The 19,954-nt window shown below is 44.7% G+C and overlaps 1 protein-coding gene across 1 annotated transcript in view; it reads left to right on the top strand.

The window, feature by feature from the left end:
- Positions 1 to 19,954, top strand: part of ZFP64 (ZFP64 zinc finger protein) — a 233,456-nt gene that overhangs the window by 17,214 nt on the left and 196,288 nt on the right. The gene's annotated exons all lie outside the window — the stretch shown is intronic.

The raw sequence follows: 19,954 nt of genomic DNA on the forward strand, positions 1-19,954 counted from the left end.
CTTAAGGCCGAACATGGCCATCCCGCTATAGCCACAATCCAGACACCTAGTGGTGACATAGTCAATGGGGACCAAGAAATTAATGATATGTTTGCCGCATTCTATAAATCACTATATTCCAGTAGGGACACCCACTATATTCCAATAGGGACACCAAAACTAAAGAAGAAATAGTGGAGTATCTGGACGTGATTGATCTCCCAACCCTAACTCCGGAGACACGCATGATATTAGGCACCCCCATATCACTCGAGGAAATTACAGAGGCAATGAAAGCATTAACATCAGGTAAAGCCACGGCCCCGACGGTCTAGGTGCTGAATTATACAAAGAATTCCATGACATGCTAGCCCCTGTCTTACTGAAAGTATGGGAAGAGGCAATGGAGTGCGGCATACTGCCAGACACTATGCGAGAGGCAGTGATAACAGTCCTCCTTAAACCCCGTAGACCCCCTCAGGACATGGGGTCATATAGACCCTTCTCGCTCCTTAATACCGATGCGAAGATTTGCGCAAAGGTCCTAGCTACCAGGCTTCTGCCCTATATGCCTATATTGGTGCACCCCGACCAGGCTGGCTTTATACCAACAAGGTCCAATGCTCTTAATCTGCGCAGACTCTTTGGAGTGATGACACAGATAGACCTAGCGGTCGATGTGGTGGCGGCGTCCCTTGATGCCGAGAACGCTTTTGACTCTATCTCCTGGGTCTATCTGTTTCAGGTCCTTGAGAGATTTGGGTTGTTAGCTGTGTCAGGTTACTGTATACTTGCCCGGGAGCGAAGGTACTAACAAATCAAACCATGTCATCCCTATTTCGCCTGGGTAGAGGCACCGGACAGGGCTGCCCCTTCTCCCTAATACTTTTCGCACTTACAATAGAACCCATGGCTGAATACGTCTGACAAAACCATGCATGTAGAGGTCTTCGTATGACAGGGAGACCACAAATCATTTCCTTATATGCAGATGACACCCTAATATATATTAGGAACCCAGAGGTAAATCTAGCGCCAATTATGGCTGAGATTAATAGGTCCTCTGAATACTCTGGGTACAGGGTTAATGTTTCTAAGTCAGAACTGTTTCCGCTTACACCTAAAACTAGAGATATGTCAGACACACAGGGATTCAAATTGTCACCAACGCACATCCGCTACTTGGGGATCAGGGTATCCAGAGGCGGGAGTACATTGCTTGCAGACAATCACGGTGAACTCCTACAATCCCTAACAGTTAAACTACAAGTCTGGAACAAGCTCCCTCTATCCCTATATGGGCGGATATCGTTAATTAACATGATAGTGCTACCCAAACTCCTATACCTTTTTTGCAACATACCGATTTGGCCGGGCAGAACATTCTTCACCAAACTCAATACGCTCGCCACTACATTTGTATGGGGAGGGAAAACAGCCAGGTTGAAGTGGTCCAAAATGACAGAACCCTTTGCAAAAGGTGGGATTGCAGCACCAGACTTTGAACTTTATTACCTAACATCACAGGCACACTTCGCGAGACACTGGTTCGACCCAGGGGATACAGCACCACACATTACCCTGGAAAGATTTGCGACATCCCCCTCAGACCTGCGAGCGGTTATGTTTGACCTTCATCGGAAGGACACGTGTAAATATGATCCTGTAAGTGCCACTGTGCGTGCGTGGGCCAGGTTATATAAGAGACTTGCCATTACAACCCCGTATGACCCGGAGGTGCCATTGTGGAACTTCCCGGGCATAAGCCCCACATTTGATAAAGCACTCCAGGGTACATGGGACCCACAGAAGCAATTTAGAATGTGAGACATGTTCCCAGAAGGGGGATACTGTGCATTAGACGATTATGTCGGGGCAGTGGGTGGAGATCACCTTAAGCGATTTCAGTTTCACAGGATGAAATCTGCCTTCGCCGCCAAGAGACCCTCCTTCCCAGAAGAGCCACCGACACACAAATGTATTGCAGCCATGACGGAACCAGGGGGACACAGGAAAAGTCTGTCTACACTATACAGCCTTGTTCAGATCCATTCCAAGCCATGCAATAACATTAAAGAGACCTGGGAACGAGATCTGGGTGTGGAGCTGTGTGAAACCACATGGTTGAGATATTGCCAGTTGACTAAATGTGTATCCATGAACTCAGGGCTACGTCTCATTCAGTGTAAAGTTCTAAACCAGTTGCACTACACCCCAGCCGAGTTAGCTAAGTTTGTGCAGGGCCACACGGGAAAATGCCCTAAATGTGACGCCGCTGACGCAGACTCCTATCACATGTATTGGGCCTGCCCGCCGATAACTAAATTCTGTGGGGAGGTGGCAGGGATTCTGGAAGACATTACGGCAATACCTGCTACACCTTCCCCACGGAAATACCTTTTTGGGGATATTGGTAAGGCTTTCAACTACCACTAGACGATTGTTCAAATTAGCATGTGTGGTTATGAAACGAAATATACTGAAATGTTGGAAGTCCATAGATCCTCCCAGGCGACTGGACTTCTTGAAAGACCTGTCGATGGTTAATGAACTTGAAGAACAATTTATTATTACATTGCCATCAAGATGCCGCCCTAAAGACATATGGTCGCTGTTCAGACTTTATCTATGTTATATGTTATCTGATGAAGAGGACAATCCATTGTCACCACTCTAGTACTGTCAAACAATGTGCAAATGTGTAGTGTATACTGTAAATGTTCATCCATGTTGTTATATCATGCTGTGATTCGCTAGCCGCTGGCCAGTTTGGTCTTGTTGTGCCTGTCTCTGAACAAAAAAAAACAAAACAACAAAAAAAATGAAGCATCCTTACTTGGATCATTTCATGCCTTTCAAAAAATGTTAATGTGGGCAGCATCAGCTTAGTGAGAGAAAGTTTTATATTATGCTTCCAGGAAACTTGGAGAATAAATGAGGTCTGTGTTGAGCGGTGTACTATTTATAAGAGCGCATCCCAAAGGAGGACTGGAAAACTGGGTGAAAAATATTTAAATGTAACTATTCTTACTGCAGATAAAGGCTTACATGATTTACAGGCTCTCCTACTCTAATTCCCAACAAAAATGAATATTCTGTTTGTGAGTGCTTATTATAGGCCATGTGGGCTAGTCGGTATGCAGTTTAGAGTTGCTGAAAGAATGCTATAGTATATTACTCATGAGAGGGAGATTCATGAAGCTGGTTGTGTGTGATTCTTAACCATTTTGAAACCTATGGTGGAACTAAAACGTATAACCAGAAGAAAGTCAAAGCTGAGGCAATTCAACAATTGATGCAAGTAACCCCAAAAGGAGCATCAATATTTTTCTAAAATGGCTCAATTTTCTATTAAACCAAGCATTCAATCCTGCTATGAGAGCTTCTGGTGATGTCCTTGCAGTTGTGACCTACAAAAGGAAAAGTATAGCCATGTAGATTACATTTTAATTAATTTAAGTTAATGGTATAGGGTTGGGACTAGGAGTTTGAATGTTTTAACACAATTAGTGTTATTGCAACTCTCGTTTATTAAGTTTCGATTTTCATTTCACTAGCGCATTTCAATATTTGTAACACAAAAGGCAGTATTCCATTTTAAAAAAGTCAGTATTCAGATCGAAATTAGGTGGTTCAATTTGGACCAATATATAATTCTCCCAGTAATCTACAAAATAATATTCACTATATTTTAAGAAACATTTGGTTATCTGATCCTTAAACCAGCTTTTGTCAGAGATACTTATGAAAGACTCGTAAACGTGGTGAAGCCTTTGTTTAAGAAAGGTTCCAGCACCATAATAAAGGACACCTTCCATAAAGTAAATGGTACAATTATAGAGCTTGGAATTGTATAAAGGTAGCTATTTTTGTGAAAGAGGACAGAAGTTCGTAATCTGACACAATCTTTGGCTATTTCTTTGGCTATTTCTGCATATAAGAACATAATCAATATAAAAAAGATCTGCTTTTGCAGAAAAGACAAATCCCTAAAAGTACTTGTAAAAACAAATAAAGAACACAACACGTTCTGCAGGTTAGTATATTGTGGTTCTGGACAGGCATGTATGGCGTTGAGTGTAGTATCCAAAAATGTGAGTGTTAACCATTTTAGTTCATAGTGCGAAGATGATGGGGTCTGCTACAGTGACTTCATGGGTTGCATTAGTCCAGGGGTCTGCAACCATTGACTTTCCAGATGTTTTGGATTACAACTCTAATCAGCTCTAGCCAGCATAGTCAATTGTGAGGGGCCATTGGAGTGGTAGTCAAAAAGAAATGGAAAGCAGCAGATTGCATGGCCTTGCGGTCACATCAAGAAGACTTAACAAATCTTACGTTTTCTCTAGAGAAAGTAAAAATTGCAATGTCATCCAGAAAAGGTGAAAATCCTCAGGTCTTATAGGCTGTCCATAAAAGAACTGTTTGGTTGTATTTCTTAATTTGTTTAATTTCATATTTGCGTTCAAGAAGGTGCTGTTCTCTTCCAGACTGTAGTGCAGGTTCTTATCGATTGGGGGTGGAGGGGAATGCCTTCATGTTAGGGCTCTGAGCCACTTGACTTGATTGGCTCCCCCTAAAAGCATTACACCACACCGCAACACAAATTATTACAGTTGTGAGGTAATTTGACCAAATCGGCCCATCCAAAGCAAATCACATTGGCTTCCTCTCCAACGCAGGATACTGTTCAAGACTGCATGTATCATCTACAAAGCAGTCCTGAGTAGCACACCAGCATACGTAGCAGCTAAGCGCCATATTTGGATGCTAAATGCTTCTCGCGAATCATATGACTTGTCCACAAAGGGGACATGGATACAATCCTTCTCTTGTCAAGCATCCACCCTGTGGAACTCGATTCCTGGTATCGACTTGGAATGCCCCCACGTTTCTCCAGTATTACAACTCTCTTAAAACATGGCTTTTTCAAAACCTCATAAAGGACTAATCCCAATGGACGCACAGACGGCAACTGTTAAAAGATGGCAGACCAAATACTGACTACCCACACCCTGTACACTGCTTTCGAGCTAGGGCTGCACTTTAAATCATAAAATGGATAATATGTACTTCTGCTGTCCAAAAAGGGAAATATGGAAAGTTTGGCTAACTGTCCACCCAGTTTCTTTGAATAACTGTACCACAAAAGCTATGGGCAAACGCTTTAATATCTTTTGAATGGAGGAAACCAAAGTAATTCTGCATCTAAAAATGATTTGTACAGTGAATCCGGCACTCAGGTTCTCATTACTCTTCCCTATCTATATTTTGGGAAAAAGAATGCCTCTGTGTACTTTTTATCAATTGTGAGAAACCTGAAGGTGTCTCCCTGGCTAGTCCCTGGGGATCTGTCATCCAGGTGCCCAGGATACGGCCATCGCTATTAGATCCAGTTCCTGCGGTTGGACCAGTGAGGGAGGATCACCTGGATGGGGCGTCCTTGGGCAGTGGGACACCGACAGGTGCGATGCGGTATCCCCCTTCTTTCAACCCCTTTTCCCCATCCTACCATGTAGGATATTCCAAAACACGGCCCCAGCCCCCTTTTTACACGCAAACACTTTCGCACAACACGAAAGACAACGGACTAACACCATAACTGTTCACCTGACATCTCCCAATACCAGGGTCAGGCAAAGTCGGGCAATACACCAGAATCAAACACACCCGACAGCCATTTCCCTTCCCCACAGGGATAAAAGTTGCAGCACAATACAAGCAACGCAGACCACACGACGTGAGAGCCAACTCAGCACAGCAGTACAAGAGGAGGAGAAAGACGGCGCAGACCAAGGTGGTGACAAGGAGAGAAGTGACCTTGCCCTTTTCGAGCCAGGCCTGTGAGTCCTCCGCAAACAGAAACATAAGACCGTGAACAAAGGCCAACGTGTGTTGCAGCAGATGTCTATGGTATTAGAGACCCTCCTCTGCTGATAACCAGGATGGGGAAGGATGTCTGTCTCGGTGGTACCAACCTTGACTCCAAAGAAAGCAGGGCAATCGGTTCATCACAACCGGTGAGTTGAGGGGAGAATCGATAAACCGAACTGTGCGAAAAGTAGCCAACCGCTAATTTTAACTTTGATAATGAGGGGGAAAAATCAGTAACTGAGGAGGCCGGCACCACGTGGGTGCTTAGGCAGGAATCTCTCGGCGATTACCCAATGCTAGAAAGACTACCATAATCAGAAAGCCTAGGGAAGAGGCGAAGAAAGGGGAAGGAAAGTATCCCCCTTATAAATGCCATATCATATCATGTGAAAACAGTTATCACACAAAATCCTTATACTATACAATACATATACATGACGTTTCCTAATGCAGTACAGTGGTAAAACACAGCCACAACCTGTAAAGAGATGGCAGAGTTAACACATTAATAGCAATGGGTAATTCTTCAGAGTTGTTCGCTAACTTTCGAGTTCAACCCTAAGAAGAGGGGAGCCTTGTGCTCAACAGTACAGTTGTGCATAAAATCGCACAATCGCGCAGGTGAAGCAAAAAGCGGGTCTTCTTGGGTTGGCTGTAGCAAGTCAAGAAGGGGCTTGAGGCGATGAAGAATTGGTTCCCACTATTCGAGCAGAGTCTGCCCTTGACAGCAGAACAGTTTTCAAAAGATGAGAATAGCTAGGGAGTGCAGGCTAACCCAGCCAAGATTGAATACCTTTAAGGGATACTTGTGCGTAAATGTTATCGGTTGTGTCAGGAGGCCACCAGTAAGTGATGCAAGTTACTCACTGACCCTCGGCACAATCTGGACCAAACTTTGCCAGTTTAGTCGAGGTTGCTAGTAGGTTCGAGTCCTGCAGTTTTGCAGTGCTCTGGCTCTCAGCGGCTGCAAGGGAGAATGATCGTCCATGAAGGGACAGTGTCCTTTTCTCAGCTCCGAAGGAGGTATGAAGTAAATTCCAGTGCAGCAGACTTCAGGCCTCAGGAGAGCAGAACAGCAAGGGATCTACAGCGACCGTCGCCAATAGGTAGTGACGCAGGAATCACAGATGCAGGCAGCGTTACGCATTCTCCCAATTCGGGACCCAGAGGAGCCAGGCCTGCAAAATCTGTCGGGAGAATACACGGGACCACAAGCAAGCGATGTCCCAAGGCTCGGGTTTGCACTCGAGACAGCAGAGGTTCTGCAGGATACCCTGAGGTAGAGCTGGACAATCCACTGGATGGCCCAGGAATACTTCCGAAGGGGCTAGTTTGGTGGCTAAGCAGGGGGCAACAAGAGTAGTTGTTCCCACTACTCGAGAGGGGTGAAGCGCCTTAGCATGCCTTCTTGATCGAAGAATAAATCTGGGGTCCGAAAGGACAGCAGAGGTCGAAAGGTGACAAAACCTTCCAAAGCGTCTCTGGCGGTTCCACAAGGCTGTTTCTTCGTGCAGGAGACTTGGCTCCTTCTGTAGTTCAGTGAGAACTCAGGTGATCAACCTGGAATGGATGCAGAGCCCCTTCTCATATCCAAGGTTAGCTTTGCGCCAAAATCAAGGACTTCCAATCAAAGATCTGCTCTATTGCAGGCATCACAGTCGTGGACCAATCATGGCCCACAGTGGTCTGTTATTCAGGCACTCCAGACATCCCGGTACCAATAGTTTGGATTGGGACCAGACCGCCCAACCTGCTTCTGGGGCACACACACGTGACAGGCAGAAGCCCGCGAAAGAGATCGGTTTTCGCAGGAAGCTGCATGCCCAAATAAGGAAAACCTGGGTTACTCGGCCTGGGTGAAGGCAAGGGACAAAATGGCCATGGGACAGAACAAAAGACTTTGTTGCGCGGCCATTTTCGAACCTCCCCACAGTCTTGAACCAAACGTGCTAAACGAGATGTGATTCAGTAAAAAGAAGCAAAATGCTATAAAAAGTAACTGCTGCCACCAGTTCGACCCAGGCACACTCGTACAATTGCCAAAAATTCCTTTGGGGGTATCTAGGGCCATAAAACAAAAAGAACCCCAGCGTACGGTACTGGAAGGTACATTGTGCACTGTTAAATAGTTACCAAGAAATGGCAGCATAGTCAAAGACTAAGGAAAACATGGTTTCCCAGTACTGACAGTCTGAAGGACATGTCAGTTTCCCCATAACAAGTGTGCAAACGCCCAGGGGACTACAGCTGAAGGCTGTGCTCCACTGGTAAGTAAGGATAGCAAAGCAAAACGTTTTTGGGGTGTGGGGAGGGTCCATAAATGGAGGGAAAATTACACATAAATGAAATCTTTCCTAACAATGCATGAAACCAAAATTGTGATGGGTCATGCATACAGGTTTATGCCAGTGATGCTGTGTTCATCTCGAGTACCCTGTGCACCTTATTTATGAAACAATTATTTTTATGGGAGCTTTGTACGCAAAAAAAGGGAATTTGATAATAACTGTGAAAAGATGAATTATATGGTTTGTGCTCCAAGAAGAATGACATCTGGCAATTGAGGCTAGGCCGGTGATGAAGAGATGGTAGTAGTGCATTCTTTTGTTTATGGAAGCTGGAAGGACCAATTTGGAAAAAGTAACTGCTTTTAGACTGCAGTAGTTCTGACACATTGAGATTTTAAAACTCCCTTTGAAATAAAACAGTTAAATCATCAATTGAAGTCTATAAGAAGCACACAGTTACTGCTACATTGCATGGATCAGAATTCTGGGGCGGAGGGGTCAGGGAAATGCTGTTAAATTAGGCAGGTGCGAGCATTTCACGTTACAAACTGCCAGCCAGCCCAAAAATCACTTGGCACCTCAATTCTGCATATACATAGAGTACACCATTTCTTACTTGCTTAGAGTCAAATGTAACTAACTAAAGGCAGGGGCACATTTTGAGCCTTGATTTGGACATAACGGAAAACTGCTTTTTGGAAATATATTAGGGCTCCCTTAAAATTCCCCAAGTGGCTTACTTCATTTGAAATTGGACTTCATAAAATTCCACCATTGTGCTTATCTTAAACCCATAAAGTAACGAATAGATCGCTGGCTGAACCCAAATCTCAGTGTGTATACTGATGGGTTAATGAATATTTTTAATGTCGGAGGAAGTACATGCATAACTTTGGTCAGACATGAGGGATGTGGTTAAATCATTAAGCGCAAAAAGCATTTGGGAAACGCCATCGAATAAAAGACACAATACAGATTTTTGGATAGAGAAGCATATGCTTCTTGGATAATGTTGCAGCACGACTCTAGCTCAGTTTAACATAGAAGTATGTTCTAGGTTTGTCGGATATGGATGCATTCATCGTGATGTGAAACTGCAAGTTTAGATGGGATTTTGATGATCTGATAATGGCTGAGTCACTAAACTGCCCTGGACAGGGGGTTGGAATTTATTTTTCAACATTAAAATCTAAAGGTAGTCCAACAAAATTTGCAGAGTACATTATGTGGCATGAGTAAGGTTAAACAATTGTTTTTCAGAGTTAAATTGCAAAATGACGCCGACAAAATGTTGCAATTACACTGACATTTTTTTTTCCTCCATCGATTAAATCCTTAATCCAATAAAACGTGCGACTGACAATTAACAGAACATGACTATTTGTAATGTACTCTTGATAAAAGGAGCCTAAATAAAGCCAAAAATAAGTATTTTGAAGTAACATTTAAAAAAAGGTTTTTCTTTTTCATACAGACCATCGTTGTCTGCAAAAGTTTAAGGCGGGGGTTATTTATAGCAATGTAAAGCCCCCACATTAGTTCAGCAAACACATTACAGTGAGACGCTTGGCAATATCACACTTGCATAATGGAACCTTGTACTGGGACCATCATTTGCTAAATATGCATAGTGGAATCTGTCCGGGCTTTGCTAACTGGGCATCTGGACTCTGCCCTGCTGCTCTAAAAGTATCACTGGGGCTCTGACCTTACTCTGACAACTGAACCTAATGGGATATAGACTTAGTTTAAAAGGAAATGTGTAATCTAGCTTACTTTGCACAAATCAATATTGTGTTTTTATTTGTGGGTTAATACTATACTTAAATCATAGCTGACTGTTTCAAGTTCGCTTCAAAGTGCACCATCGCCCACTATTTTCCTCCAAACCCACTTTGAGAGGGAAACTCCACTGATGTGGGTAGCTGGGTGTAAAGACTGGGGGGTGGGGCATTTGTTATCTGTACTTCTTCCGTCTTTAATTGGTTGGAACAAATGCACAGAGCCTCCCAACCAAGGTTCTGTACGTGGTAGCTTGGACGAGCAACCAAGGTTTAAGCACTCGGGAGGTGATGCAGGCTGGTTCTTAATTACAGCGAGTCCCCAAGCCCCTACAAAGGAATGTTCACGTACTGTTTGGTGATAACACAGCTTCTTTATATAAAATAAGGTTCAGTAATATATATTACACGGCCCGCGGTAGCACCGTGTAGTTATCGTTAAGTTGCTAAACTTATAACTTCGCTCCGCCTGGACGAATCCTCACCAAACTTTGCAAAAAAAGTATATGGGCGGCTCTGAATTTTTTCACCAAGTTGGGCATGGTTTTGTGTGGGGATGGGGCAGGGAGTTATAGGGGGGTCCCCCACATTCATTTTTTTGCCCCATAGACCCATAGACTGAATGGGAAAAAACTTTGCGCACGGCTACAGGTCGAACGGTTGGATGGATTTTCACCAAATTTGCGGCAGGAGTGGGGGCTTGGGCCTGAAAGCGTGCTTTTGTGTCTTCGGTGGAAATCGGACCGGTACAGGTTTTGCAAAACACTGAAATGTACGTCCCAAAAAATCTGTCATATCTGAGTCCGCTATGCGGACCCATTTCCCTGTTTGCTCCATGGACAGAAGTGTCATTGGATCGCGGTACAGCGTGGTGTCAGAGAAGTTTGGACGCGGCCTGTGGTTGGCTGGAGGGAAGCGTGCTGTGCGTCAACAATATTTGGGAAAGCTGTCATGGTGTATCCGAGGACAGTCCAGCGGCGGAAGGGTCTGGAAAATGGACCGTACTTATTGTGTTGGTGGCAATAAGGGAGGGAATGGCTGGGGGAGTGAGGTGGTTTATATGTGACATATGTAGGCTAGTATTTTCTGTGGTGATCGGAGGCAGCTGTTGTAACGGTCCCTTAGCTTCTGCCGCGACCTGTTTGCGGCAAACTCTTTTCGGGGTGAGTGGTGGCAGGTCATTTGCAGATGGGGAGTAAATTGCACATGACCTGGGATTGGGTGGGAGCGCGGGTGGCGGTGCGCTGTGGATAGAATGCAGTAGTTGAGCACATGGAGGCATGCATGGGTGAATGAAGGGGCGGTGGGTCAGGGTACTTTGTGAATGGGAGTGGGTACGCTTATAGTATGTGAATGAAAGCGTATAGGGGTGCAGGAGAGAGTGTTTTCTTTCCACATTATGTTAACTGTTGCAATTTGTTGCTGCATAGCTACATGATGGTGCGCAGGTTGGTAAGGACTGCTGTTGGCAGTGGTGTGTATGTCGATGGTCCTAGTTGGTGAAATGCATGGTGCATTACGTTGCTGTAGGTGTGTTCAAAGCCTATGCTGTGTGCAGAATTGTTGAAGTAGGCCGAATGTTGTGGTTAGTTACACAATACTTTGTGAATGGCTGTGGGTAGAGGTGGTGGAGGATGTGGTATGTTTATGCATTCTGGTAAGTTCAACCTGTGTTCGTGATTGGGTGTTTTATGGTGTGGGGGAGTTGGGGTGAAGTGCTGCTACCTACGTGTGGCACATTTGTGCCAAATGGTAGGTGCCCACATGGCCATTATGTTAACTGTTGCCATGTGTTGCTGCGTAGCGCCATGGCGGTGTACAGGTTGGGTAGGAGTGTTGGTGGCAGCGGTGTCTTTGTGGACTGTCGCAGTTGTTGCTATGGAGACATGGATCGTGGCATTCCGTTGCCGTGAGTGTGTTCAAGGCCTAGACTATTGGATGCATAGCCGAAGGCTGTAGGCCGTAGGCCATGCATTCAAGAGCCTAGGCCTTGAGGACACACACAGCAGTAATGTATTTTTCAATGTGCATGAGTTAGAGGGTGGCGACGTGAAAGGAATGGGTGTGGAGCACATTTAAGCCGTTATAGGCCACTGTTGCAAACAGATTGCGGGTAGGTTGGCAGTGGCACAATACTTTGTGAATGGTAGTGGGTACGCCCATAGTATGTGATTGAAAGTTTGTACATTATGGTAACTGTTGCAATTTGTTACTGCATAGCTCCATGGCGGCGCCCTGCGAGATGCTACATTGAAAAGTCCCGCTGTGTGGGCACTGGGTGCAATGCTTGTTTACTGTCATGATGTTACAGGATATGGTTGAAGGGCAGCTCATGTGCTTGGATAGTGTGCTGTGTGCACAATGCTTGCAGTATGGGCAATGTTGTAAACGTGTTGTGTTTAAGTTGCTAGTGAAACAATCCTTTCTGAGTGTAAGTGGTTAAGACAATAGTATGTGAATGAAAGGCCGTAGGGGTGCCGAGACACTGTAATGTTTATACATTATGGTAACAGTTGTATGTAATGTGTATGTCCATTGCGGTGTCGAGGTTGGTTAGGAGTGCTGGTGCCAGTGGTGCATATGTGCATAGTGGTAGTTGGTGATATGCTGACCTTTATTGTTGAATAACGGTGTGGGGAATGTGTGCAAGGAGCAGACCCACTGGAGCAATGCAGGTTTGGCAGTGTATGAGGCACAGGGTGGTGATCGTTGGAGAATGGGTGTGTGGCACATTGTCGACATGCCACAGCAGCACAAGTGAGTTGCAAAGCGTGTGTTGTGCATTCTATGGTTGTGGTGATAGTTGGAACATGCTACAGTATTTGGTGTGTGGCAGGAGATGGTGCAGTGAGAAGTTGGGTAGTGTGGCCACAGGGTGCAGTGCGTACAAATGCGAGTATGGAAGTGGGTATGGTTGAAGGGCAGCTTATATGTGGTTGGTTACTCTGCTTTGTGCATATTTATTGAAGGAGGCCCAATGTTGTGAAGGTGGTGTGCAAAGGTTGGCAGTGACACAATAGCATGTGAATGGTAGTGCGTAGGGGTGGTGCATGCTGCGCTATGTTTGTGGCTTCTGCTAAGTGTGACACGTTTTCATGAATGGGTGTTTTATGGTTTGGGGGAGGTCGGTAGAACTGCTGCTATGTATGTAACGTTTGTGCATACTGTTAGGTGCCCACATGGTCGCTTGTTTGGATGTGTTGTGGTGGGTTTGGAAAGGGTTGCCATGTTGTGTGCATAGTTAAAGGTGTGCTGGGGGCGTGTTAGGATGTTTGTGGATTGCTGCAATAGTGCCTTTTTTAGCAGAAATTTCTCGTGGAGGGGCTTTGCTATCAAACGGAATGTGTACTGAGTGTGTGTAACGGTAAATAAGGAGTGGTATATAGAAATGACAGTGTGCTATGCAGAGGTTTTGTATGTGATTGGTGCATGCATGTTTTGAAATGTGACCGCACCCAATTTGGGGAATGCTGCAAAAAGTGACTCACTGTAGGTGAGAAAGCGCACGTGGACATCCTCCCATTATGAGCAGGGTGGAAATGGAAATGGAAATGGAATTGTGGGAAATAGGGAATTAATAGTTTAGGGGATGGTTCATTGGAAGGGGCGGTACCATTTTGTCACAATACTGTGTCATGAGGGCAGTCGCATTAGAGAGAAGCACAGTGCTTATCGTTGGTGATACCTTTTGTGTGCCATCTGCACAGGTGTTGCATGCAAAGAGGCGTTGCTGGTAATTTCGGGTTGGAAGGAGTGGACGCTTTCTGGGCCTGTCAGGGTGACTGCTGTTTCGGTGGGATGTTTCACCTTTGCAGATATTTGGCATCCGTCACGAACGTGGACTCTGTCGTGGTGCACTTTGGAAGTGCACATTTGGGTTGCATGGCGTGTGTGCGATTAATCCGTTTACTGATGAGGTTGCTGACCGCAGTGATGCGTATTTTTCCTACTGCCAAGGTGGTTTCCTCATGCATATCACCAAGAGCAGTGTGGGTCCATGACTGTGTAATTTGTCACCAGCCAACGGACGGAAGGTGTGTTTTGAACAGAATTATGCGTCCGTTTATGCAGACTGCTGGCATGTTCTCCACCCACTATGAGATCATGAGGGTGCAAAATATGCAGTGGTTGCGTAGAAATAGCATTTGAGCGCCATTGACAATGCCGTTTTCTTTCACACTGTGCAAGAATCATTGACCAGAATGTTGTAAAAATGCGAGGACAGGCAAACAGAAAAGCATATAAAGAGAAAATACAAAATAAGATTGCTTGCACACATGTAAAAAAACACACAAAAAAAAAACAAAACCCCCACTTTATAAATATACGCTGGAAGACTGAATCCCCTGCCCAGTTTCATATTGTTTACCACAAGCCCCCCCACACCTCCCACTCCCCCACCTTCACTATCACGAAAAAGGTAGTGGATTGCGCAGTACTTTCAGGATGGCACGTGCCACATCCTGGGTGGCTATGTGGATGGAAAAATAGTGCATACCTTCATTGAACTTTGTAGTGGATGTGCTTTGGAATGGCTCAAAATTTGTACTGTAAATTTGTAACTGTACATTTCAAGTGTTGTACAGCAGTGACAGTGTTTGATGATGGTGGCTTTAATGCAATTGGTGGATGCGTGTGTGCGCCTTTTTACCAGTAACCTAATGAAGTAGAGCTGCAGAGAAGGGAGGCGCATGTGCCAAAATCTGCCATTTACACCACCTTGCCCAATTGCCATGGCAGTGCGGGGGATTAGCCAATCAGGTAGTGTGGGTGTGGTTAACAAGAAGGGGAGGTGAAACGAATGCACATTATACTCTGCATACTGAAGGTGGCTGACATGGCGAAACATATTGTGTTGACTGTCAGTGATTCCTTTGTAATAGAACTGCACAACTATACGTGGCAAAGAAACTGACGGCAATTTTGGTTTGGAAGGAGTGGACGCATTGTGGAACGCTGTGCATGAGTGCCATTTTTGTCGATATGCATGCACTTGCAAAGACCTATCCACGTTTCTAGTAGTAGATGTTATCGTAATTCATTACGGCGGCATGCATATGGGTTACCTGCCTTGCTTACGTTTGTTCCGTAGACTGAGGAGGTTGCTGGATGTCGTGAGGGCGCTTTCCCCCCCCTGCTTTTCTCATCTATAATACCGCAAAGACTATGGCCTACTGGATGTTGTTCCGAGCCAGACAAAGGAAGTTGTCTCATCAACAGAAGCGTGTACACTTTTTTTTTTTGTCCGTTCGTGAAATGTTCTTCTGCAACAACGATCTTATTACTTGTGGAAATGCAGAGTTTTTCCAAGAAAATGGCATTTTGTTGTCATCCATTGGCTATGTAGTTTTGTTTGCTCGTCTACAGGATGCGGTGAAGAGTTTACTGATATGTGCGTAGAAGAAAACACAAAACCTACCAAAAACAGACCAGGTGTTTTTGTAGAAGGATCTACACAAAAAAACAAAAAAACTGCCCTGGTTGCACATTATTCCCCTACGCCTGCATGCAGCACAAAAGTCACATGCAGGGATTTTGCGGGTGGCGGCCACGAAAATGGAACTGTGCGGATTGTCCAATGAGTTGTTTAGGACGTGCAGCAATGGGAAGAGAGACGCCTGCTGCACTGGGTACCGGCCCTCAGCGTACTTGGGGACCCACACGTGCCACATTTGATGCTCCTCTCCATGCTGGCCTATGGAAATGGGACTGTAGCGATTGCCCTATCATGTGCTGCTCAGGGTGTGCGTCAGAGGAAAGCTCGCCAATAGGAAAAATGACTCCTCCGACTTTACTAGGGCGCGGCCCTGGCGGCACTTGGAGAAGGCACGTGCCACATTCTGCGGTTGTGAGCATGCTGGCCAATAGAAATGGGACTATGGCCTTTGGCCAATCGGGTGCTTTGGGTGTGCGTCGCACAAAAGGGAGGCATTCACTTTCCCCATTACATTGTGTACTGCGGTTGGCAAACATAGCAAGACGTACAGTTTTCGTCATGGGTGATGGCTTTGTGGAAGATCTGTGCTTGTATGCCCTGCAAGAAGACATGTCTGGCAATTCCGGTTTGGAGGGAGTGGACGCTTTGTGGAGAAGTGTCGAATTGTGCTGTTTCGACAGACTGCTTCTAGAATGTCGACGCAGGGCCTCTGTGGTGATCGTGCACTTTGGATCCTTCTTTATGGGTTACATGCCTTTTTCCCCGTGTGTTCCGTCAACTTAAGATAATGATGAAAGCAGTGCAGCTCTTTTTTTCTACTGCCAAGGTGCTTTTCTCACGTATACCCCCGAGGATAGTGTGGACATATTCCAATGATTCCTGTCGCCAGCCAGAGGACGCAAGAGGTCTCAACAGAAGCATGTGTGGCTTCTTAAGTGCTGCTGGGATGTTCTACTGTGAGAATGTGAATATTGGTTCGCGATACATACACCTTTTCACAACAAATGGCATGTCTTTGTCGTACAGTGGCAATGAAGTGTTGTTTCACAATCTACACACTGCACCGAAGAGCCTATTGAAAGAATATGAGCTAATGTTGAAAACTCACATGTATGTATAAAAACAGCAAAAACAGTGTTTCTAGGGAAGCACCTTTAAAAAAACAAACAAAAAACACAAAGACTGCAAAGGTTCTTTTCAGATTCAGTACAACTAATGACGTTCGTTCCCCTGGTTCAAAGTTATTCCCCCACTCCTGCGTGCGCCCAGCACAAAAAGTCAGCGAATATCGCGATAGTTGCAGGGTGGCACGTGTTACATACGCCCCTTTTGCAAATGACCCTCATAGAAATGGGCCTGCAGTCACTATGGGATTGGGTAACAAAGTTTGTGTGTGTGGTGTGTATGGACAGACTGTACTGCACAGTGTATTTGTGGACAGAAATGCATAGGGTGCGGCTATGGCTGTGTTTCACGAGGCACAGCGTGCAGGTTTTAGGCCATTCCGACAAACATTGACTGAAAGTGAATGGAAAACACTGTGCAGTGGCTACTCATTTTGCAATCTATGATGTGAATGTGTAGTGCTATGGAGTAGCTACAAAGAAGTGCCTGATTTTGGTTTCTCTGTGTGACACTTTGGTGGCAAGCAATCATGCCGATATTATTATTGTTGTTGATTGTGCAGGGAAAATTGCACAGTGTGTTACACTAGTTTCAGTGCCGTTTGCGATGGAGGCGCTTGACTTGTTCATCCGTTTGTTTCCGATCTTTTGCATAGGTTTTTACTGCATTATACTTTGCCCCTGGGAATATGACGTTTCACAGCACAAATACTTTTCATCAGCTAAAACGTTCATCTTAGTACGCCAGCCATCCTGATTTTGCACACCATCTCTACTTTGGTCTGGTGCTCTTCATGAAAGTATTCATACTTATTTGTAGTTAGTGTTGCGCTATGACTCTCTTGAAAACGCTCTGCAACATGTAAGCAAACCTATTTGTACAGCAACCCCCCCTTTTCTAACCGATTCCACTGCAGTGTTTGCCACATTTCTAGCCGTGCATGTGTGCATTGGCAATTCCATTGATCTGTGAAAGGTGCTTTCTTTATTTAATTATGTTCCTTTCCCAGTTCATTTTAATCTATCATGCTGTTCTCACACATGCCACAGAAGTAACGACAGCAAAGGTCAGGTACAGAAGGGGCAGCACCTACCTGGATACTATAGGGGACGTGCCAGACCGGATTATTGGGTGGCCCTCACGTACATAGGCGCCAGTCATTGTAATGCTCCCGTAATGACTGTTCCCACGCACTTTGAAGTACCTCCCCTCTGTAGAGTGGCGGGTTCCAGGACATGCACAATACAATGCCCTTTGCCGGGTAAGGGTCTGTAGTGTGGCACATGGTTTGCTAAAGTTGTTTTAGAGCTCTGCTGCCCTACAGGAGTGCCCCTCTTGTTGCCCGTAGCAGTAGGATACATAATTGTTGGAAGGGCGGGAGCATGCCCACTGTGCTTTCATTTCAGTTGTCGTCACATCCAGTATAACCACTTTATGCTACGCCATTAGTGTTAGGGGTAGCATTCACGGATATGCATACATTGTGGAATACAAGACTGTTTACAACAAGGGGAAACACAGCTTCATTACATGCAGCAGGAAGCCATTTGTCATGTGCGACCGATGCAGCTAACGTGCTTTTCTAACCACCACTAAGGTTGTTTGCGCTCTGCATATTCTGCTGGGGTTTTTGTATTTGCCTTTACATGCACTAGTATGTGCATGAGGAAGTTGCACAAGCTTTGCCATTTTGCAGACTTAGTACAGACTGTCCCACCTGCAGTTACATGTTTTCTTCAACTGCACGACCGGCAGGCGATTTGTGATGCCATCTTTGATGTCTTGGGTGTTACTCCTTGCAGTGCACACTAGTGGCACGAGTTATGGTTGCTTAGCTTACCATAGCTGTCGAATTTGGTGAGTTTTTCTGTTTTACCTGTAACCATAACGTCCCTGTAACATTTTTCCATCGAATTGCATAGGCTTTTTTCGATATGACTTTCGACGAAATGTTTTAAATTTATCTTTTTTTACTGCACACCGCTGTGTTGTTAGCTTTTATTATACACACGCTTTAAATTTCTTAAAAGTAAACCAACTAGAACTGCAGGGCGAGTTCCTTAGATTACATACTGCACTTAAGAGAAATGCTCTCGCCCATGATGACAGGACAAAATATTTACCAGTGCTTTCTGTAAAATGGTGCTTTTCCTCACAAGCATACTTCATATTTGGCGAAATGCTGCCACCCAAAGGCCAGCAATGCACAGTGAAACCTTTATTTCACATTTACTGCAGTTTCTTTATAGCAAATGTCAAATAAAATGTTCAAACATCCCCCACGCTTGCCAGCAACATCGAGTACAAGGCATATTTACTCAGCCTTCATAAAATCTCCACATTAATACAGGTGGGTTAGTAGTTCTTGTGAACCCTGAAATTGTAATTAAAGTTCAAACTATGGATGATTGCATTACAATGTGTAGATTTGGGTTTAGGGAAGCTGAGCGTTCTTTTAGAATGTAATATTTGTTCGTTAACACTATATAGAGACCAACAATTATGATTTTTTTTAAAGGACAACAACCGCCTCCTGCCCGCAATCACTTAGATGATGTGGGCCCATCTATTTCAGGATCCTCCCACTTTATGCAGTTTTGGTGGTGGAATTTGCAGGTGTAATTAAAATTGGATCATTTTCGAGTGAATGATGGCCCAGCTAACCTCTCTTTCAACTCCTTAGTGTGATGTGGGATTTCCCAAGTTAGTTTGAAATTGCATCATTTTCTAGTGAATGGAGATGGCCCTGCTAAGCTTAATTTCACCTCCTTAGATTTATGTGGGATTTCCCAATGTGTCACTTTCTTTTAACAAACTTTGGCCTTCACATCTCTTCATTTATTGATCCACTGTCAAGCACATTGCATACTGGTTGATAGGCACAATCTCTTACTACATCTGTGAAAACGAATCTCTTACTACATCTGTGAAAACGCTGGGTGAATTTATCTATGTCTAAAAGAAACGCTACACCTGTGCAGAAATGCGAAGTTCTAATGTGAATCAGTTCTCATTTGGCTTTGAATATGTTCAGAAAGGAGGGTACGTTTCACATTAAAATGCTGCAACATTCTACATGAGGCCATAGTTTATCAGGCTCTGCACTAAAAGTAGCTATTTAAACTTCATTTTAGATTAGCCCCCAATGATTTTCCTTCCAGTTCTACCCCCTTCAGTGGAATTTACCTTTGCTTTCTGTAAAAGGGTGCATTTCACTATAAGCACACTTCATATTTTGTGCACTGCTGCTACCCATCTACAGTGAAACTTTTATTTTCCATTTTCTACACGTTTGTTTGCAGTAATTGTCAAAAGCTTCAAACATTCCCATACTCGGCAGCAAAGGTCGAGTACCATGCACACGGTGTTCTCCCATCATAAAATCTCCCTGCCAATACGAGTGAGTTAATACATTTTGCGAGTCCTGTCAGTGGCTCCTGGCGAGTGCACCGTTTGAGACCACCTTATTG

This window comes from Ambystoma mexicanum, chromosome 3p (assembly GCF_040938575.1).
Source record: "Ambystoma mexicanum isolate Mex_15411 chromosome 3p, UKY_AmexF1_1, whole genome shotgun sequence".
NCBI lineage: Eukaryota > Metazoa > Chordata > Amphibia > Caudata > Ambystomatidae > Ambystoma > Ambystoma mexicanum.